We start from the raw sequence: 24,206 nt of genomic DNA, 5'->3' as shown, positions 1-24,206 counted from the left end.
CCAAAATAGTATTATATAAAAAACACAATGATTCATCAACCTAAAGTAAAGTTGCAAAAAAGAATATATATATATATATATATATATATATATATAGAGAGAGAGAGAGAGAGAGAGAGAGAGAGAGAGAGTAATCACCTTTTCTAGGAGAGAAATACAAAATAAAATGAGAAAAAGAAGCATCAAATAAAAAATATAGTCATAAGTCAAACACTAAATTATCCAAGCCATGATATATAATAGAGTAACATTATATTCTTGTAAACTATATTTGTATGCAATAAAGTAACATTTAACAATTATAGAAAAGAAAAAAAAGATAATAACTTAAAAACAAAAAACCAAATTGCAACTCAAAGTAAAATTTTAAAGAACACATAAATACATCAATCTAAAGGAGAGATACAAAAAATAAAAAAAAATCACTCAAAAATAAAACATGACAGAGAGAAAGAGAGTAATAATCTTTTTCATGTGAGAAAATATGTATAGAATGGGATAGAAAATGTCATATTTATAGTAATAGAATAGGGATAAAAAGAGTCAAAATAAAAGGAAGAGGAAGAGATAGATCAAGAGTGACATTAAGGTTAGGAGTGGTGAAGAGATTAAAAGGTAAAACAAAAGTTATGATTGGAAGTAGTGGAAAGAAATGAAAAATAAGTAGATGATATGGTCGCTGATGTGGCTCAACAAGAGCGTAGCAACAATAAATTCTACAGTTTAGGTTTTAGGTATATATATATATATAGATGAGTGTAGTACAAAATATGTGTTATAATGAATTCTAACATAGGTATGTATAATAAACTAAACCCTAGACTAATAGGCTTTTAGTAAAGTAGGAGACTTGACTTGCACACAAAGTAGAATTAGGCTTTGGCCTATACTAATGAGCTAATATATTTCTAACAGCATAAACTACGATCTCCAAATTTTTACATGAGGTTGAACTTGAACCTTCTCCACCTTATATAGAAGGACAAAAATGTCAATTGATCCATAATTAAACCCTTGGTGATTAATATTAAATAGTCCATTTAGATGTATGATCACATCTAAGACAAAATTATGGGACTATCAATGCACTTTTAAAATTCTATAATTCTATACTTATATCATATGATTTTTTTTTAATAGTAATAAAAATTTTGGTCATTAAATTTTTGTGAGAGTCATGTTAAGGATGTTATATAATTCTTCACTAAAATAAATTATATTCAGCATGCATAAAAAAATAGTTCTTTATTCATTAAAAAAAAGAAAAGAAGAGGAAGCTCAAGAAAGTTTTAAGTTAATCCACCCTAATTTTGTTCTCATGTGTCGCTTTTTTTTTAAATTTTCCATTCCATTTAAAACACTTAACACCAAGTTAAAGCTACTTCTAACCCATTTGAATTTCTTTTAGAATTTTTGAAAACTTATTATTGTGTGGTATGATTTGGTCAAGGTTTTTTTTTTTTTTACTGAAACGAAAGTAGTTTTACTAGGGGTTTAAGTTAACCAAATTTGGAGAGAGAGAGAGAGAGAGAGAGAGAGAGGTGCTTTAAACCCCAATATTGTTCTAAATACTCTTATACAAATTGGAACATCTTAGTTTGACAACAATAATAAAAATAAATAAATAAATAAATAAAGTAGTAGAACAGCATAGTGACTTGGTAATGAAGTAAAAAACCAATTTAAAAAATTCTCTTTAATGGAAAAATCACTCTATGGATCCAATCCCGAAACTAATTAACTATAGGAAATTAAAACAATTACAACAGTCTACTTAAAAATAAACCCTTATACTACTACACTCTTTATTGTAACCTTTGCAAATATCGTATTTACCTCGTATCACAATACTCTTAGAACCTCTGGAATCTTCCTAAGCAAATTTCCTTAATGAACTTCTCATCTGCATGAACCAGAATCTTTGACACTCCAAGGAACCTTCTTGAAGGTTTTCTAGAATAAACACACTAAAAAAGATCTCTGTGGTTTCAAGAACAGTTTGGAGCTAAAGGTGTATAGGAACAAACAATAGTTTTCATGTTCTCACTCAAAACACAAGTATGATTTTCTATGTTTAGGCTTAGAAAGAAAGGAGCAAAACTAGGTATGTTTTACTCTAGTATAATTGCCTTTTTACCTCTAAAAGATGTACAAGTGTTTTATTTAGGTGTAAAAAATAGGCGTAGATCCTAACACAAACCCTTTTGTTTTAATAGAATTTGGATTGCACATTGCCGCCACTTAGCTCAAGTGAAATTGCTTCTCACTTGAGTGTGATTCTTGTATTTAACATGGTTGTGCCAACATCAAACAACTATAGCTCACTCATTTGAAAATTTAAATTGAGTTAAATTTTTGTTTGTTTTAAAGCCTTGAAAATCTACTTCAATGAACAAAATATCACTTAGGAATTCATTATGGTGCAAAGAGATAAATTAAAGATAATCAACTCTTCATCTTTGGGCAAATCAAAATTTTGTCATCTTTAAGTAGCTTCTAACCCAAAATTTACCCTAAGAGCATTAGTATTTGGCTTGCCAGATGCTTAATTTAGCAAATAAAACAAAAACCACCCCACATCAAGCTCAACACTTCATTGCATAGTAGCAACATTTGAACAATTAATGTTGAGGTACTATTCATTTTTTTTTTTAATTAACTCGCTCTCTCTCTCTCTCTCTCTCTCTCTAATCCACGTAGATCAGCAATAATTGATTTGTTTAGGGGTGGTGGTGCTGCGATGTGGTGGGGCGTCGATCTGGTTGGTGAAACTTCAAGCTGCAATTTGGTATGTGTGGGTGTGATTCGGTAAATCAGAGTTGTGATTTGAGAGGATTGGAATTGTGATTTAATAGATTGGAGCTTTGATCGAGTTTTTTCGATGGTTGGCTCATGCGGAGGCTTGCTGCTGTGGTTGGCCCGTGCAGTAGTTGTTGCGATAGATTGCAATGATTGTTTGTTGATTTCTAGAAATGTGGAAAATAATATTTAAATAGGATAGGTATAAAATATAGTTAAAGTTTAACTATAAAATTGGTTGTGACCTTAAACTACAAACCTACTCAATAAAATTAAAATTACTGCATATTTTGAAAATCTAACCTTTGAATTGCATGTTTTTTACTCTCTTAATACATATGTCAAATTTTGTATCAATCATATATTATTTACTATATAATCTATAAATTTATATTTTATGCATAATTTTGAATTACAAAAACTTGCAATTTAAAATATTTATTAATGACATAGTTATTGATCTTTAATTTTCTTGAAATTTTGCAAACATGGAGGATATAAAAAGAAGATGTAATCAAATGGTGGATTTGTCAAAATTCACCTCCAATAAAAAGATATTGAGTGAGTTTATAGTCTAAGACTACAACCGATTTTGTAGCTAAACTTTGTTCATAAAATATTGAGGATTTGAGGTTGTTGTAGTGGTATGTGAATTTAGATAAGGTCCATAAGGACAAAGTTTAGCTACAAAATTAGTTGTAGTCGTAGGCTGCAACCTTACTCAATATCTTTTTATTATATGTAAATTTTGACAAATCCACCATTGGATTACATCTTCTTTTTATATCCTTTATGCCTACAAAATTTCAAGGAAATTAAAAATCAATAGTTATATTATCAATAAATTTTTTAAATTGCAAGTTTTTGTAATTTAAAATTATGCATATAATACAAGCTTATAGATCATATAATAAATAATATCCGATTGACACAAAATTTGATATATGTATTAAGAGCGTAAAAAATATGTAATTTGACTGTTAAATTTTTAAAATATGTAGTAGTATTTATTTTATTGAGTGAGTTTGTAACCTTAAGTTACAACTAATTTTGTAACTAAATTTTGTCTTTTAGATAAAATCATAAAAGTGGAGTTTTGGGATAAATTTGACTTGACTACCTAAATTGAGCCTAATGTTCTCTAAAAGTGCATTGAGCATAGAACCTAGTTTTTACATATATAATAATAAAATTTGCAAAACCATCCATCAAAACTAACAAAAAAAAATTGTAAGAAAAGGGAACTTAAAAAAATTGTCTTTACTGTTTGGAGGAGGTCATTGACTTGAGAAATTATTGTGTACTCTTAGAGTATCATAAATGTGTATTTTCACATCTCACATGAATAATAGGTCCTACTAATTAAATTTATAGTGGAGCTTACTATTTATATAAAAGAAAAAAATACGCATTTATGATACTTTAGAAATATCTAATAATTTTCACACTGACTTTGTTAAATATTCTTGAATATTCTAAAGTACCATTCACAAGGATAGAATGTGACATTTAGATAAGAAGCAAGATCAAAGATCCGGTATACCGATCTCAAGTAGAGAAGATAATATGATGTGAGCCTGTGACCCACCTCATGGACATGGTGCCTTTATATTTTTCTTTTCGTTTTTATTTTATAGATTTTTGGGAGATGAATGAAATTGATAGTGAGCCTTTATTTCAATCGGACGCTTGGCCTACCTCCTAAGTGCCTTTATTTCAATTGACAATATTCCAACCAATCCATTAAATATTTGAATCATTCTTCTTTTTTGTTTTTTTTTTTTCTTTAATAAATGTAATACTGCGTCTTATGTATATGACAGTTAAACTTTGTTGTCAATTAATTTAAGATTTAGAAGCAATATTACATTAATAATATTTTCATAACAATTTAACAATTTAATCATAATTCTTATATAGGCTTGTTAATAATATCACCATTTTATCTTTCACTAATAATTTGCTATCTAAAACTTGTTGTAAAAATGTTGTGTATCAAACTTTTTTTCTCAATAGTTTAATAATTGAACTGATGTCTTACATGATAAATTTGTGAGTTTGTGACCAATCAAATCTTTTGTTGGTATTTATAATTAAAGTCTGGTGAATTTAATCGCTTGAACACTTACAATGTCTGTTACATCTCACTCATGAGAAATGACCCAAAGGAGTGAGCAGGAATGGAGTATGGACCACAGCCCTAAGCTTTACAAGAAACATCTACAATCTTTTTGTAGGGGATAAAAACTCAACAGATATTTTCTTTTGTTTGTTCAAAGAGATAACAGATATACTTATCACTCACATCTTTTCAAGTTTTAAAGTTCTATAGGGACAGCAAATTGTACCTATACAACTTCCTCTCTTACAAATTCAAAAATTGTAAAGGTTTAAATTATGATTTAAACCCTTGACCTCTCGTTTGAAAACATGAAAAAGCATCAATCAGATAAATTGTAGAACTTTTAAAAAATCATGGGTGTTAATGGTTGTTAATGTATACAAAGCTTTCTAAAAAAAAAAGCTTTTGGTGTCCCTATAGAACTTTAAGCAATCATTGTTGTTAATACATACATTTTAAACAGTTAGAAAGATACATGCATTCTATGACTCCATTGTTGGTTAGCACTCTACCTTAATGGTTGAGAATTATGACTCTATAGTTGGTTAGCACTTCAATATATATATATATATATATATATATAGAAACATCATGTGAGAGTGCATGAAGTCCTGTCACATGGCACTCTAATATTACATTTAACATTTTTTACATTTTTTCATTAAATTTGTTTAACTGTTATCCAATAGATTATAGTAACTCATTTTTACTATTATATAAATTTAACATTTTTACCTCTTTTTATTATGTTTTTTTTACTGTTACCCAATAGATCATAGTAACTTCTTTTTACTGTCTTATCACGTGGCATTCTAATATTGTATTTAACATTTTTTACCTTTATTCATTAAGTTTTTTTAACCATTACCCAATAGATCATAGTAACTTATTTTTACTATTATATAAATTTAGCATTTTTACCTATTTTTATTAAGTTTTTCTACCGTTACCCAATAAATCATAGTAACTTCTTGAGAGTGCATGAGGTCCTACCATGTGGCACTCTAATATTACATTTAACATTTTTTACCTTTTTTCATTAAGTTTTTTTAACCGTTAAACAATAAATCATAATAACTCATTTTTACTATAATATAAATTTAGCATTTTTTACCTCTTTTTATTATTATTATTTTTACTGTTACCCAATAGATCATAGTAACTTCTTTTTACTATTATATAAAATATGGGTTGTTCATTGACAATTAGACCCACTAGACCAAAATTAATTCACTATAAAATAAACTACCTTTTAAAAGTAAACCAAACCTTATAAAAAACTCAAGTCAGTTCTTACCTTACATATTATGACCCAAGTTTGACCCTTCCCACATGTAAATCAAAGCGAAAACTCTTACCCTCTCACAAACTCTCTTCTTCCTCTCCCACGTATAGGTGATACTTCTAGAAAATCTCATCCTCATGAAATCATGTCTTCATTTTTCTCCAAATTCAATTCAATCTGCATTTGTCTATTAATAATGTTCTATACAATTTATGTAGACAACTTCTCTGTCGTCGACCAATGCAACAAAAATATACATAAATCTTAAGATCCTTGAGGTTGCTGAAATAATTGACAAGTGCATATTTCTAAAATTTATAAAAACAAAAAAGTCTAATAAATATCATATATTATCTCACAAAATGCTATTAACTTAATATTTTCTTTAAAAAAAGTCAACGATAGGAATGGTAAAAAACATGATCCTATACAAGAAATACCAAAAATACATGCAAAAAAAAATTTCATAGGAGGATTTATCTTTGAATATTATGAAGACAATAGTAAAGATAAAATGCATTGAATGAGATCCTACAAAACAAGTTTGTTAATCATTTCAATTTATACTCATTATTTACGTAAAAAAATAATCATACATCATATTATTTACATTAAAAAAATAATACTTATTTATTTCAAAATTCATTGCAAGATGCAAACTGCTAGGGTATTGCAATAATAAGTAACATTGATACAACAATAGGTTGGTATTACATTCACTACAACAAAAGTGGGTTATGGTGACGAAACCTTTCGTCACAATATGTCCTTATTTCGTCACTGAATACATATGATGACAAAACAACATTCGTCACCTAAGCTCCATCACAGAATGTATTGGTAACGAAAATGTTTCGTCACCAATAAAAAAATGATAGGTGACGAAATTTTTTCGTCACCAATAAAAAATAATAGGTGACAAGTTTTTTGTCACTAAACCTTATTTTTAGTGACGGAATATTTCGTCACCAAGTGTTTTTTTTTTTCCAATTTCAATAGATTAGTGATGAAGTTTTGCGTCACGGATTTTTTTTTTTTTTTTAATTTCTATAGATCAGGTGACAAATTATTTCATCGCCAATTCTGCTTATAATTAGATATGGCAATGAAAATTATTGTCACCAATTTTTTTTTTATTAACTTATCATTACATTAACCTGTTCACTTCTAACCAAATCAATAAAAAAAAAAAACATTCATTCATTTCTAACCAAATCCATAAAAAAAAAAAAACATCCATAGCAATAAAGATGTTCAAAGTAATTACAATCATTTATATACAAATGATGTCTTCACTTCCAAACTTTACAGAAAATTATTTGAGTTCAAGTAGTTCCACAAAAGCTATCTTTTTGCCACCAATCTCATATCTGCACAAGTATAAAGGAAAATGCATCAATAACAAACTAGACTACAAACCTATATCCCTAATAAGATGTACTACAACAACAAAAAAATTATTATTAGTAAGACAATGCAAAAAATGTCTACAAAAAACCCAATAACAAACTAGACAAAACAATCATAATGAAAATTCATATGAAACCAAACTATCAAAGAAAGAAGACCCACAACATTTTCATCAAGTAAAAACTAAACCCACATTACAAACCATGGAGAAATCATAAAGAATGCAGAAAAATCCCAATTTAAAACAAAACAAATAAAGTGAAATCCAAAATAAAAACCGGCCACCATCTTAAACACAAACCTAACCACCACAACGAATAAAAAATCCAGCCAACACCATTTAAAAAATAAATAAAAAACTAGCCACCACCATTTACACAAAACCTAGCCACCACTGTAAACAAAAAACCCACCACCATCATTAAACAAAAACCACAACCACCACCATAAAAAAAATAAATAAAAATAAAACCACCACCACCATTAAACAAAAAACAAAACCACCACCATTAACACAAAAATCCAGCCACTACCATATAAACAAAAAACCCACCCACCATCACTAAACAAAAAATACAGCCACCACCATGAACACAAAAACCCACCACCACCACTAAACAAAAAACCCAGCCACCACCATTAAACAAAAAGCACAGCCACCACCATTAACACAAAAACACAGCCACCAACATAAACAAAAAACCCAGCCATGAACTCATTTGATGCTTGTAGTTCATATACAATAGAGGGTATCTTGGTGAACACCAGTTCATTGGCCACTGAATTTGTAAACCAGCAATTAATTTTTGTTTTAAAAGTTACATTTTTATGCTAAATAAACATCACAAGAGGATGAGAAAATTCTTACCACTTTGATATTTAACAATGCATTCATCAGCATCAACACCTGGCAGGGCGAAGCCAGCCCTAGACAAAAGATTGCCTGCATCCCGCACCTAAACAAGATAAGAAAAAAATATGTTAACTGGTTCACAATGTGAAATGGGGCATTAAGTTTGTGTTCATTTCTCAAGAATTTTCAAATTAAAATTATTGAAAAAAAATTAATTGTGAGTGGTTATGGAAGCTAAGACAATTAGATGCAACATTAATCATGAAGAAATACAACTGCATGGATTCACTTGAAAAAGAAATAAAAATATATTTTTTTCAATAAAGAAACTGAGACAAATTCTTCTTCAAAAAAAATAAAAAAATTACTTGTGCCAGAGGTGATATTCGTGGACTGATAACTCCTTCACGCTCCATTTGTGCAACAATGCATACTATTCTCAGCTCCCTAGTCACAAGTATGAGCAATTAGAAAAATCAACCAGGCATTTCAAGCATTGATGTATAACTTTAACTTAAGATAAGTAAAATAAATAAATAAATGAAAAAGAATAGCAACTTTAAGGTTTCTCCACCAAGAATAGCTCCTAAAAATATGCCATCCGGCTTCAATGCTAATCTACACTGGCAAAGATAAACATTTGTTAGAAATGAATCCAGCAAGGATCCCTTTACATATATGAAAGGATTAGAATTTAGGAGGAAAAGATGGAAGGACAACTTTGACTCACACAACGTTTCAAGCCTTTAACTCAGCTTTAACATATTTCTGGCTTCCATTATATCATTGGTACAAGGAGAGATACAATATATATATATATATATATATATATATATATATATATATAAAAGTTGCAAATAAAATAAAATAAAAAGGTTTTAATTTTCTTCAAAACCATGTAGGTTATTAATAGATATCTATGTGCGCACATGCAATTGAACTACTCTTTGTTCAATGCATGTATACACATTTGATACCTTTGGCGGTCAAATTGCTAAATAAAGAAATACCTGATATTTCTTTGTGTTTAATTTATGATTGAAAACTTTTGAAGTTTTTTAATCAATGAAAGAAAATAAATCAAGATGAAGACCAACTGATAGCTTTAGAGGCATTTCCAGTGCTTATTATTTTTACAACATGTAAACTTTCGTATATGTACTTGATCTTGGTGCTTCTGACAACATAAAGAAATAAAACATACAATACAATGATTAGGCATTTGTTCCAATACAACTTTCCCATTATATTAAAGAACTTATTAAATTTTGCAATCAAAATTCTAATGAATTTTTTGCATAATGGACCACCTTGCAATCAATATTACAATCCATTAGTGGGAGCATCTTGGAAATAAAAATAACGTACAAGAAGAAGGGGGAAAAAAAAAAGACAGGTAAAACAAAAAACAATATTGCTGTAATGATCACTAAAAAGACAACTGACCACCTTGCCCTATTTGCACAGGTAGCTTCCTCAATAGAGCATTAAAATGTTGTCCAACAAAAATAAAAAATAAAAAACCACTATACTAATTCCTATGCAATTAAAAGGATAGCCTTAATGCAAATTCTAATGCCCATAATTCCATCAAGGCATCAACTCCAAAGTATCACATCCATTACATCCTAGTCCTTCCTAATTCACATCCCAAATAATTCTTTAATCATTTAAATTGATTTCAGACAACTAATTACACAGCAAATAGAAATTAAAAGGTAGATAAATGGTTGGAGAAAAAAAAACAAAACTTTAAATTCTTACCACGACCACCTAATAGATGCCTGATAGATTCCAATGAACCACCCAAACATAATGCTGTTGGAAATGATTTTTTACAATCCTACAAAAGGCAAACACATAGCCAACATAAATCTAATGGAAACAATTTTGAAGTTATAACAAGCATAAAATATTTAAGACTTGCATTTGAATTCCAAGTAGTAGAAACTCAAACTTTGGAAGTGAAATCAGCATTGCATATTACAAATATTTACCCAAAGATGCTTATTACTACCTCCAAGCGATCCAACAGATTCTCAGCAACAGCATCAACAAAAAAATCATTTGAAAACATCAAAATCTTAATCCTCATTCATATTTGATTCGAATGGAAACACAAAACAATAACTCCAAAGTCACCATATGCAGAAAAGAAGCAGGGAGACATGAGAAGTGAATGTGAATGTACAAAGAGACAGTTAAAAAGTGATATAAAAGGCTTACTCATCAACAATGGTGATCAATGAGAGAGAAAGAGAGAGAGGATTGATGAGAGAGAGAGCTTACCGATCAATGAGGGAGGAGAGGCATGAGGTCTGTGGGAGGCAGAAACGTGTGAGTAGAGGAGCGGGAGAGATAGGTTAGGGTTTTGTTTTTTCAAATAAAAAATAAATGAAAAAAAATTGGCGCTGAAAAATTGGGAATGGCGCTAAAAACAATTAAGCTGAAAATAAAAATTAAGCTGAAAAACATGTTGGCGCTGGTATTTGAACCCTTGAGGCAGTGTTAGTCCACAATGAAGTGCTACCAATAGACTACTAAACAACATGTTATTTACATGTGGAAACTAAATTAATGTATTCTAACAATGCTAGATATTTAAAGTTTTCAAATTAAAAAAAAAAACACACACACAGTATTTTAATATGCTTCCAAAAATTGATATTTATGATAACAAAAATAGTAAATTCAAATTATAGTTTAAATTAATTAATACTAGTATGTAACCCGTGTTTACACACAAGATTAATCAATTGAAGTGGTACTATTGATGTTAGCTTGAGTTATTAAACATATACGACATTAGTTCAATCAGGATATTTAGATGTATTAAAATGGTTTTTCCTCAATTTTTCATGATATTAGTTACGTCAAGTTTCGCAATACATTGCTATTACATGTATAACAAGTGTGTAACCCCGTACATAAGCACGTGTACAATTAAAACTAATTACAGTTACACACACACACACACACACATGATTTAGGCACAAAAATTTAAAAATTTAGATTAAATGAGACACATGACACAAAATTAAACTCTAATTGAAATTCGATTGAAATTTAATTAGGTTTTATGTGGTATTTTGGACATTTTTTTTTATTATGTTTAAGGGGTATTTAGGTCATTTTTTAGGTTTCAGGAGTATTTTGGTCATTTTTTAAGGTTTCGGGGATATTTTGGTCTTTATAAATGTTTAGGGTGATATTTTAGTCATTTTTAGGTTTAAGGGTATTTTGGTCATTTTATAGGTTTCAAGGGGTACTTTGGCCTTTTTTAGGTTTCGAGGGTATTTTGGTCAATTTTTAGCTTTTGGAAGTATATTGCTCAATTTTAGGTTTCTGCAGTATTTTGGTAAATTTTTACATTCAGGGGTGTTTTGGTCAATTTTTAAGGTTTGGAGGGTATTTTGGTCATTTTCTTGGTTTTAGGGGCGTATTTTGGTAATTTTTTGTTTATGGGGTATTTTGGTCATTTTTTTAGGTTTTTTTGGTATTTTGAATCTAGGGATAGCAAAATCAACCCAAACCTTAAAATTACCAAAATACCCCTGAAACTTAAAAAATGACTAAAATACCCTCTAAACCCAAAAAATAACCAAAACACCACTGAAACTTAAAAATTACCAAAATACCCTTGAAACCTAAACAATGACCAAAATACCTCCAAAACCCCAAAAATGACCAAAATACTACTGAAATTCAAAAAATGACTAAAATACTCTCGAAACCTAAAAATTACCAAAATACACCCAAAATCTAAAAATGACCAAAATACCCCCAAAATCCAAAAAATGACCAAAATAGTCCTGGAACCTAAAAATTACCAAAATACCCCCAAAATCCAAAAAATGACCAAAATACTCCCGAAACCTAAAGAATACCAAAATAAACCTAAAATTCAAAAAACGACCAAAATACCCCCAAAACCCAAAAAATGACCAAAATATCCTGAAACCTAAAAATTACAAAATACCCCCCAAAACCCAAAAATTACCAAAATGCACTCGAAACCTAAAAAATGGCCAAAATAACGCCGAAGCCTAAAATTGACCAAAATAACCCAACAACCTAAAAATGACCAAAATAACCTAGCAACCTAAAAATGACCAAAATATCCCCTAGAACCTAAAAAAGACCAAAATAACCCCAAAGCTTAAAAATTGACAAAAATAACCTTGAAACCTAAAAATGACCAAAATACCCCCAAAACCCAAAAAAAATGACCAAAATACCCCCTAAGCCTAGAAAATGACCAAAATAACCTCGAACCTATAAAGTAACGAAAATACCCCTAAACTTTTAAAATGACCCAAATAAACCCAAAACCTCTAAAATGGCCACAAACAACCCAAAACCTCTAAAATTACCAAAAATACCCTGAAACCTCTTAAATGACCAAAATAGCTCTTAACCTATAAAACGACCAAAATAACCTATTTTTAGGGTATTTTGATAATTATTTAGGTTTAGGGGGTATTTTGGTTAATTTTTAGGTTTAGGGGGGTAATTTGGTCATTTTTAAGTATAGGGGTGATTTGGTCATTTTTAGGTTTCTAGGTTATTTTGGTCAATTTTTAGGCTTCAAGGTTATTTTGGCCATTTTTTAGGTTTCGAGGGTAATTTGGTCAATTTTTAGACTTCGGGAGTATTTCAGTTCATTTTTAAGTTTCGAGGGTATTTTGATCCTTTTTTAGCTTTAGAGGGTATTTTGGGCAATTATTAGATTTAGGGGGTAATTTGGTCATTTTTTAGGTTTAGGGGGTAATTTGGTCATTTTTAGGTTTAGGGGGTATTTTGGTCATTATTTAGGTTTTGGGGGTATTTTGGTAATTTTTATGTTTTGGGGGTATTTTGATAATTTCTTGGGTTTCGGGGGGAATTTTGGTCATTTTTTGGGTTTTCGGAGTATTTTTGTCATTTTGTATGTTTTTGGGGTTATTTTGGTAATTTTCAGGTTTTTTGAGTATTTTGGTCATTTTTTTTTAAGATTCTAGAGTACTTTGGTCATTTTCACTTTAGGGGCATTTTGGTAATTTTGATAATTTGGTGAGTTGGGGTTTACCCATAATAATTTGGTTGGGTTGGGTTTAGGTTAGAAGTAATTAGTTAAATGGGTTTTAATGGGTACATAGGTTTTATATACCCAACCCAATTATGCCCACCCCAAACTCACCCATTTGACGCCCTTAATTTTAATCAATTTTAGGTTTCAAGGATATTTTGGTCATTTTTTAGGTTTCAAGGGTATTTGGTCTTTTTCTTTTTAACACTAGAAATATCTACTAGTTTTAGAATAAATAATTTTATATTCATATAAATAAAACACTGTGTGCAACAATCTGCTGGTTAGGTCTTAGGTGGAATGACCCTTGCTCATGGGTTCGATCCCCCTTGTCGTGCTTAACTCTTTTTAAAATAAAAAGAAACCTCATTATTTGTAGTGATAGGTGACGAAAAATTATTTTGTCACCAAAAACACCTAAATCTTATTGGGTGACGAATATAGAATTTCGTCACCCAAGATAGGCCTTTGGTGATGCAAATATTTCGTCTCCTTACATTTTGTGTTTTTTTTATGACCTATAGTGACGAAATAAATATTTCGTCACCAATTTCAACATCTTTAGTGACGAAATATTGATTTCGTCACCCATTTTGAATTTTTGGTGACGAAATCTTCTTTTCGTCACCAAATGCTAACATTTAGTGACGAAATTGTTTATCCTCACTAGATTTCGTCACAATAACTCACTTTTGTTGTAGTGATTTTATGCGTACTTTGTGAAAGGGATGTCAAACCACAAGCAAAATCATTTTGGTATGCAAAATATGAAACAAAAATAAATTTTTTTATCCCAAAGTTAGAGGCACTCACATTAACTACATACTCTCCAAATATTTATAATATATATATATATATATATATATATATATATCTCACTATAACTAATATATATACAATTGCAAACTACTTCAGATACATGATTCAAATTGAAGTTTTTGATGCAACTATCAAAACAAATTTTGTGATATTTGATTGAGATGTCGAGAAAATCCTAATTGAATCTACAAGATATTTTGTTGAAAAATAAATTGAGGTACAACTTATTTAAATTATTGTAAAAATATTGATATTAGAGAACGAATTCCATGTGATTTGGGAAAAAAAAATTAGGAAAAAAATGGATTTCTCTACTTTATTTGAATGAATTCAATCTAAAGGGTGGTTTTGAAAATTACATCGTTGCTAAGATTTTTGATGCACTTGCAAATGATAAAAAGGTATGGAAGAAAAAAAAATACACAATTCAATATGCTATATTAATTCTTTTTGCTGCACTATTCCAAAATTAACAAAAATAAAAAATAAAAATATTTACAAAAAACTGTAACATCATTGAAATTTAATATAAATGCAAATACTATGAAAAATTTTAGCAACAAAGTCCAAACTTTGTAAGATCTAATTAAGAATCTCTCGATGCCAATTCATTAGTGATTAACACAAATGATGCAACAAAAAGGGAAAAAAAATGATGAAAGCTCAAAAATTGAACAAATATGGACGGATTAAACTTCAAACGTTGAAGATAGAGAAACGGATGATGATAACAAGTATTACCATACCTTAATAACAAAGATTGAAGAAACAAAAACAAAACAAAAAAAAGATTTCGTAATAAAGCTTTTTATTACATCATATAATAAAAATCAATAATATAGAATGAATTAATATGTTTTTATCAACTTTTATTATATAATATTACTCCAAGTGGTTTTAATTATTGCTCATTACTTGAACAAAATAATTATAATAGATATATGTAATCAATTTATAATTGTTACTTTTTATGATGAATTCATTACTAATAAAGTTTTATAATAAATATGCCATAATATATATCTAATATTTTCCAAACACAATTTTACATAAAATATCACAACAGTATCCGTGCATCACACAGGAAACTTACTAGTTACCTTAATGGTTGAGAGTTTTTTTTTAATGATTTTAAAATTACAAGCTTTGGAAATTCTCAAGGGTGATACTTATGTTGCGTGGTTATTGAATTTATATTTTTATTTTTGGTAATATTTAAAAAATATAAAATTTAATTGTTTAAGTAATGTTATACGAACTCGTTAAGTAACTAAATAATTGATATTTAACCAGGTAATATTAAAGCACTCTTCTGAAAAAAAAAAAAAAAAAAAAAAAGTAAAAAGAAAATTTGAAGGGAGTCAATTGCCTTTCCATTTTTTTTTTTAATTTTTTTTTATTTACTTTTATTTTAAAGGGGTGAGGGCAATTGACCCCACTTAAATGATTTAAAGTATCTAAATAATTTATCCTAGCCTTTATTATTTTTTGAAAGAACTCACTTTGAAATTGCTTAATCAAATTGACTATAGTGGTTTGGTTATAATATTTGCAAATGTTATATGTGCAATCTGCTTTCTTAAATGATAAATTATAATTCAATATAAATTCACCATTGCTCATTTGCAATCCATTAGTCGATAAATCACTCTGCACTAGCAAAAATATCATATGCTCTGGCCTACTTTGTGGAATCCAGCTTTCAAATAATCTATTGAATCAATGTTCTCTTTATATGTAGCTTTTGTTTTTTTGCTGAATTCTTTTTTATTGAGATGATAGTGTGAGATTAAGTCACACATACTTATCTCCAAACATATCTTCAAACTTTAAAGTTCCTAAGGGACCAATAGGATTTTAAAGTTTGGAGAATCATTGTTGTTAAAAGTGTGCCTTTGATTGTCTATTGCGAACAGAGATTTATTGATACCAGCTTATAAATCAGTTAGACACTTAAAAGCAAACATGTTACACGTGCTATATATATGTACAGAAAACTCTCACATATGAACTATGTATGTATAACACAAATTTACAGTATAATTCACTTGAAACGCCATGCTACTAACGATTTTCAGCATCAAAATTTGGTTCAGCAGGCTTCTGTGGCAGCAGTGGTAGCAATCTTTGTGGCACTCTAGTCTTGCGTGCACCATTTTGTCGCAAGGTTCGAAGTGCATTTGCAGCAAACCTTGATGCATAAATAGTAGCACCAAGACTTGGCGAGGTCCCAGCTTCATTTGCCAAAGCATCTTGCAGTCTGTCTTCTGCTTCACGCAAAGACTTATCAAGCTTTCTCTTACAATACCGGCGCCAAGCTACTTGGATAAAACAGGCTCCCCATGTCCTCCATTGTAGGGAGTAGAACCTAAAAGTCATCATTGCAAAATGGCTAATAAAAGCGCTCATCAAAGTTTTAATAGCCATTATTTCTTTCTTTTGTATTATACATTTTTCAAATTTCTTCCAAGCTAGTAGCATCAATGCTCCATCCTAACAATACCAAAAAGCAAGGCAAGCCTAAAATTTTGCTTCAAGTTAATTCTATTAAAGAAAAAAAAACAATGTGACTTGCTTTTTATGTAAGGATAACCTATCATATCTATAGATTTTAATTGGATGATTAGATTATACTGTTCTAAAATTGAATCGAAAATTGATGGCCCATCCTTTGGTACAATTTATGTATAAGTTTTTGTTTCTATAGACCTGCATTTTTTAAAAAGTTGACAAGCATGGCTTCAATCCTTGCCTGAAAGTGTGCTGGAGCTGCTTGCTATGAAGACGCCGAAACTGAGATGCCACAAACTTCAAGTCATAAGCCATTAAAGCAAAGGCTTCAACCTCTATTATAGCTACCACTGTTCTAGTTGAGATGGGGAGATTTGTAGAGGGGTGAGGATCCAATGCCCAAGTAAGAAGCTCTTCTCCACAGAAGTCACCAGCCTTGAGATCAGCAGAGTTAAAGAAACCAGTCCTTCCACCATTGGTAGTCATAGTGGCTAGGGTTCTTCTCATGATAAAAAGCATCTCATCCACTGGATCCCCCTCACGGACAATGCAGCTCTTTGCTGTGTATAGTACTGGCTTGAGATGATCACAAAGCGCATCCAATAGTTGTTCATCCATTTTTTCAAACATTGGCACCTAAAAAGATAAAATTGACTTAATGAAAGCAAGAGCTAGATGTTGGACGTGAAGGGGGGGGGGGGGGGGGGGAAAAACACTCACTCTCTTGAGAAGATCTAAGCAAAGATGTCACTTTATGTCCCTCCTTAGGTCTTTAGGAAGGTTATGAACTAGATTCTCTTCCTCAACACCTCTGGTTTCTTGCCATTTATACTGTTCGTATTGTCTGATCCGCTCCCTTAAGTTCTCAGGGAGCATACGGTGGGACATCCACTGTTCAGCATCAGTCCTTTTCACTCTCATCTCTTCCACTCTCACTGTTGTGGATTGCAGATATTTCTATAATAGCACAGAAACATAATATAGCACTTTGGTTCATCAAATCAAGGACTACGAGGATTCCAACAAAAGGTTTCAAGTTGGAATTAATAGTGGATACAATTTGTAAGATATAATGTTTTTATAGAAGATTTGGCACTTGGCAGATTAAATAAGAACAACAGAAACATTAAGAATAAATACAACAATGAGAGATTAACGGAAGATGGCAGAAAAATGCAACTACTATACATGTTTCTTATGGATAAATTAACAAAATGTCATAAGCCTATCACATCAGTTGGAAGGTTTGGATGATATGCTTATGCACAAAGCCCAAATGTATAATCATAATCATTTTATAATTTACAAGATTAAGTTGCAAACAGAATTGATGAGGATCAATGTTTTACCTGCATATTGCCAATAAGTAATGAGAATAATACCAACCCAGAGATTGATATGAAGACAGCAAAGATTATCTCCGGAACATAAGTGCTTGTTTTCAGGTTTTGGCCAAAAGAACTGATGAAACAAAAAAAGAAAACACAAGTTAAAAAAAGCCTCTAGCTGTAAAGTATTCACTCACAATGAGATCATATATAGTTTTGATTGCAAGGCAACTGAGTAAGAATATAATTTGAGGATCATATATTTACTAACCTAAGACCACGAAGACCCCACCAAAAGCAGTAAAAGAATTTCTCTCGAAAATTTCTTGATTCCACCACTCTAGATTTAAGAGCATCAATAAATATTCCAAAGTTGAAGACCGTTTTATTTTTAATGTCATCAGGATCAATAAAAGGGCAATTGTTATATAGATATTCAAAGGTTTTGTTACGGTAATTTCCACAGTAAAAATCTTTCTCTTCACAACCAGTAGTGTTGTCACAATATTTTTGCCAGCATGTATCCTCTCGTTCAATGGAAAACAAGTACCAAAAAGCTCCTACGACCTGGTTTGTCATATTTATTTGTGATCAGAAAATCTCGTAAGTATTGCATTAAAGAAAAAGAAAAGAAAATCTCAGAAGTAGTGTAATTAAGTATTCAAAAACTACCAAATCAACTTACATGACTGGCGAGCATATACAGGGAAAGATTATAAGCAGCTCCAGCCCATGCTGTCTGAGTCAGTATGCCCGAGGTTCTTGTTACTTCTACATATAGTGGATAGATCCGCAAAAGTCTTGGCACATATTGGGAGAAGATTACTAACTTCAACATCTCCTTCATGGCTAATGAAACTTCGGTTTTCATTGAGGGAATGATGAGAAAACTTACCACCTGAACAATGTAAGACATCATAATTGTAAAACTGACATTACCTTAACTGCTTACTTCTTTTCCATCAAGCAATTAACAAAATTTCAACTAAAGACATGGTTCATTCTTCTACATATAAGTTGTTATATGCATTATGCCCCCATGTGTGTTCAAAGAATCACTTTGACATAATAAGATCAGTTCTGCTATTGAAAATAGCCAAATGTTTTGTTAGTGCATAAGTTTAGAAATCATGTAGTTATTCAACCTCCAGAAAACTGTCTGTTACGTGTCTTATTTATTTACTCTTTTTTTTAAGTTAGGAAAAATTAGGAGTATGTTATGATAGATTCATATATGTAAGTTTGTATTAGGATGAGTTATGATTAGTTTTATTGCTAGAATATTATAGGAATATGGTGCTTACCTTGATCTAATTGGAAGTCAGATTCAGATGTGGATAATGAATAATGATACTCATGATTTCCCAAACTATAAATTTTTCACTAGTCTAACTTGGAAGTCTAAGTTTCCCTCAAAGAAAGCCTAACTCTTACTATGTCTTTTAACCAAAATAGAAAAAAAAAATTAGGAAATAAATTATTCATAAAATTAACCTACCAGAAACAAACCAATTCATTACCAATCCATTAATCTGCTATGTAAGCACGTTTCCTTAAGTTGGTGTAACAGCAGCAAAAATGGAAGTGAATGAAACATAACTCCCTGCACTGATGGCAAGGTAACAAGTTGGGTGGGGTGCAAGTTTCTTCAGTGCGAACCTATCACTACAGTGGGGGCTGAACTAAATGTTGCGATGATTGCAGAAAGAACATAGAGTTCCTGTAATAAACCAGAGTAATGATACTTCATACTGATCAATTGTCACATGCATACCTGTGGCAATGGAAGAATTGACAGAATGTCAATGAAGAAGTATGTGGATAAGTATCTTTTTGCAATAGCCACCGGATCAGTTATTGTCTCACCCCTTCCAAATACTCGAGAAGAAGGAGCAATAAACCCAGTTCGAAACTGAGAGATTATATGAAGTGCATAAAAGGCATCAAAGAGTGAACGAAGAACACAAGCAATAATCGTCAGAGTTTCATCTAAATCAAGGCATTTGTCCTTGTCATCGATCACTGGGATGTAAAAGAACAAAGGATCCAGGGCAACAGCTATGACACAAGAGAGCACAAATATTTTATTCCAAGTTTGAAGAAATTGACCCTGTGGATCAAGAATTGTCTTCCTAGGAGGAGGACCTGACTCTTTACTTGGCTGATCACCTACAGAAGGAATGCCACTAATCTTCAAAACACTGCCAAAAGTTGATCTTGGTTTTCTCAGTTGTGGTCCATCATCAATAGAATATTTCCGCTCAGAACTCTCAGATCTATCTGAACTCCAATCTTCAAACCTGGATGAAAAATAAATATAATAATAAAGTCACATGCATAAAGAAAGTTTCAGCAGCTATTTAAGTACTTGAATGGATACTACCAGAATGAATAACTTATTGGAATCCTTTATAAACTGATACATATGAGTGGTTCCTAAATGTGAAATGGTGCACTAAAAATGAATGATGAAAGAACAAGTGACAACCCAGTAATTCACCCATTTGCAACATTACCAATCACCAAATTGGGTCATTTAAGTTCTCTATATGTTTACAGCCTAAACTAGAATGCCTTTTAATGATCCTAAACAACATGATTTTTTAGATTTTTCCATCTAGTACTTTCTAGAATAGTTTCACTTTCTGTCTTCTTATTATATACCAATTGCGTATACAATTTGACTTTGGAATCTAAAAACCCTGTTTAAGTTCCAATTGTATCAATTATTCAACGTCAACTACAATTTTAAAATCATTACAAATTAGACCCTTAAGGCTTATAGTGAGTGTCAAATAAAAGTGAAGGTAATCCAAATAAGCTGCTCTTGAGACCTGTCTAGACATTACAAGTATTCAATATGAATCATAGGATTTTTTTACACTGAAGAATATCACAAAACAGATTATTCATTTGTAAAAGAGAAAATATAATAAATACAATATAATTTAAACACCATTATTGAGTTGAATTTTTGCACTAGAATACTATTTATCATTTATTTGTGGGGCTTTTTAGTGTAAGATTTAGTCTTAAATGTAACTTACTGATTATGGTTACTTTAAACTAGAATATTTTATAAGAGTCCAAATTATAACCATTTTCAAACTTTATGAGTAATTATGATAGATTGATAGATATTGATGCAAAACAATAGAAATTTCATTAGTTAATTAAAAATCTGAAGTTTTTCATGAAATTACTCCCAAAAATTTTCTTATTCCATGATACCATCAGCACATAGAGACATATAGAAGTGACATAGACACTCTGATAAAATTGTGTGCTTGAAAGAATCAAATTAACAGAATAACAGCAACAATGGAGACTATTGGAGTTCAGACCTGAACAAACTAACCTTACAAATTTAAGTCGCTTGGAATCCATTTTCTTCAGCCAGTTAAATGTCCAATCTTAAGCACCAAACTTGCAAAAGCCTAAAATCCAGACCCTGCAGAAGTACAAGTTCAAATTTGAGAATCTGTTCAATGAAAACCCAGAATTGTGCATGGTAAAGTAGAAGCCAAAAGATAATCGAGAGTAACATGTATGCAATTTTATGACTACCATAGATAAATTATTGAGCAAAAACTAGTGCTAGTTTAATACAAACTTAGTTTCATTAGTTTATTTAACTTAAAAATAAGTCAAGTAAACGTATAGATGAATTAAAAATAACAATCATACATAACTAAACAATTAATAAAAAATAACGAATAAAAAAGAAGAAAAAGAAAGACGCGTTGTACTTTATCAAACAGGTATTGTATATGCAGTCTACTATTAACATTTTTTTTAGAGAACCAGTAACTTCAATTTTGTAATTTGACAAGTTGTACAAAAAACAAAATTCACTTTCTAGTTTATACTAAACCCAACACATGTTGGCAAATTGATTAGTGATTAGAAAGACTAAAAAAAAATTAAAATATCAAAAGCAAGCGTATCAAGTGGACTACTATTTTTAGTGTATTAAAAAAATACTATAATTAGGAAAAGATTTCCACCCCTGAATCATAAAATATGACAGTTGCATAGTCCCAAGCATAAAAGGGAAGTCAAATATTTAATAATAAACAATTCGAAAAGGATAAATCAAAAAAATAATGAACACAGCCAAAATTAAAATTTTATTATATTCACCAGTAAAAGAAAATAAAAGTACCCAAAAAAAAAACAGAAACTACAACTCTCTGGTTGGTTCAAAGAAAAAGGGTCCTTACTAGAGATTTTTTTTTTTTTTAAAAAAATTCAAGTTTCTGGTCGTTTGCTGAGAAAAGTTCTCTGTTGCGTTGCTACCCAGAAATTACAAAAGATAAATAAATAACTAAAAAGAAAAACCAACCCCTACTACAAAGGCAAAATTGGTGTATCAAAGTCAATCAAAGTAAAGGGTCTTGCTTTCCTTTCTTTTTCAACCTTTTCTCGTCAACCAAACAGAAATTTGAACAGAGAATGAATGAAACAAAAGTATTACATGAAATGATAGAGAAGATACTTGGCCTTCCTTTACCTGCGTGCTAGCTGTTGCTTTCAGAAAGAAAATTATTAGTATGAGGATAAAAATGAAGGAGAGAAGCTTCGTAAAGAAAATGGCTGAGAGCTATGCCCTCAGAAGAAAGTTCGTGGAGAGAACTGCAATGACAGTTACTGTCAGCGTGTTGAGCTCAACTGTCAAAGAGGGAGTGAGATAAAAGAAAAGGAGAGGGAAACATAAACCATAGACGCATGTGCCGCGGGAAGAGTCAAGTGTTCTATATAATAAAACCAAGACAAAGACACAGACAGCTTCCTGGAAATGGTATGACTAATATAATATCATGGTGGGCCTGTATTGGTTTGTATAGGTTTGTATACTTCTTCTTCCTGCTTTTGGAATCCCGAATGTGCTATAGAAGTACAAAAGTCAAATTCAATATCAATCCCATATCTCTCGTCAGCGCCTCTGTTAAGTCAAATCACCCAACCTACTCATCCATTTATTTTTAACATATTTTCCCACATTTTTAATTAATTTTTTTCCCTATTAATTTATCTCCTTACAATTACATTTTTCTTTTAACATTCCTCCCACTTTTACTTTTTTATCTCCCCATAAAAAGATAGAGTGTCAATTCAAACACAAAAAATCACTTTCTTGAAATATATTTTGGAATTTGCTGCAATACAATCAATATATATATATATATATATATATATATATATATATATATATATATATATAATCAGATATTTCATGTGAGGGTGCATGAAATCTTGCCACATGATACTTTAATATTCCATTTAACTTTTTTTACCTTTTTTTCATTAAGTTTTTTTAATTGCTATCCAATAAATCATAGTAACTCATTTTTACTATTATATAAACTTATTTTTACTATTATATAAATTTAGCATTTTTTTACCTCTTTTTATTATATTTTTGTTACTATTACTCAATAGATCATAGTAACTTCATTTTACTATCTTGTCACATAGTACTCTAATATTACTATTACTCAATAAATCATAGTAACTTATTTTTACTATTATATATATTTAGCATTTTTTACATCTTTTTATTACGTATTTGTTACAGTTACCCAATAGATCATAGTAATTTCTTTTACTGTCCTGCCACATGGCACTCTAATATTGCATTTAACATTTTTTACCTTTTTTCATTAAGTTTTTTTAACTGTTATCTAATAGATCATAGTAACTTACTATTATATAAACGCACTTTTACTATTATATAAATTTAGCATTTTTTACCTCTTTTTATTATGTTTTTGTTACAGTTACCCAATAGATCATTGTAACTTCTTTTTACTGTCCTACCACGTGGCACTCTAATATTGCATTTAACCTTTTTTACCCTTTTTCATTAAGTTTTTTTAACCGTTACCCAATAGATCATAGTAACTTACTATTATATAAACTCATTTCTACTATTATATAAATTTAGCATTTTTTTACCTCTTTTTATTATTTTTTGTTATTGTTACCCAATAGATCATAGTAATTTCTTT

At 30.2% G+C, this 24,206-nt stretch overlaps 1 long non-coding RNA gene and 1 pseudogene across 1 annotated transcript; both read right to left on the bottom strand.

The window, feature by feature from the left end:
• Window positions 1-7,544: 7,544 nt before the first annotated feature.
• LOC142615554 (uncharacterized) lies at window positions 7,545-10,777 on the bottom strand. Its single transcript, XR_012840784.1, has 6 exons — window positions 10,759-10,777; window positions 10,234-10,312; window positions 9,028-9,092; window positions 8,838-8,916; window positions 8,485-8,572; window positions 7,545-7,576 (listed from the first exon to the last, which is right to left on the bottom strand). It is a non-coding gene; the product is annotated as an uncharacterized LOC142615554 (long non-coding RNA).
• Window positions 10,778-16,275: 5,498 nt separating this feature from the next.
• LOC142617164 (cyclic nucleotide-gated ion channel 1-like) lies at window positions 16,276-22,927 on the bottom strand (annotated as a pseudogene).
• Between the last annotated feature and the right edge of the window lie 1,279 nt (window positions 22,928-24,206).

This window comes from Castanea sativa, chromosome 11 (assembly GCF_040712315.1).
Source record: "Castanea sativa cultivar Marrone di Chiusa Pesio chromosome 11, ASM4071231v1".
NCBI lineage: Eukaryota > Viridiplantae > Streptophyta > Magnoliopsida > Fagales > Fagaceae > Castanea > Castanea sativa.
This window is presented reverse-complemented; position numbering and strand designations above follow the sequence as displayed.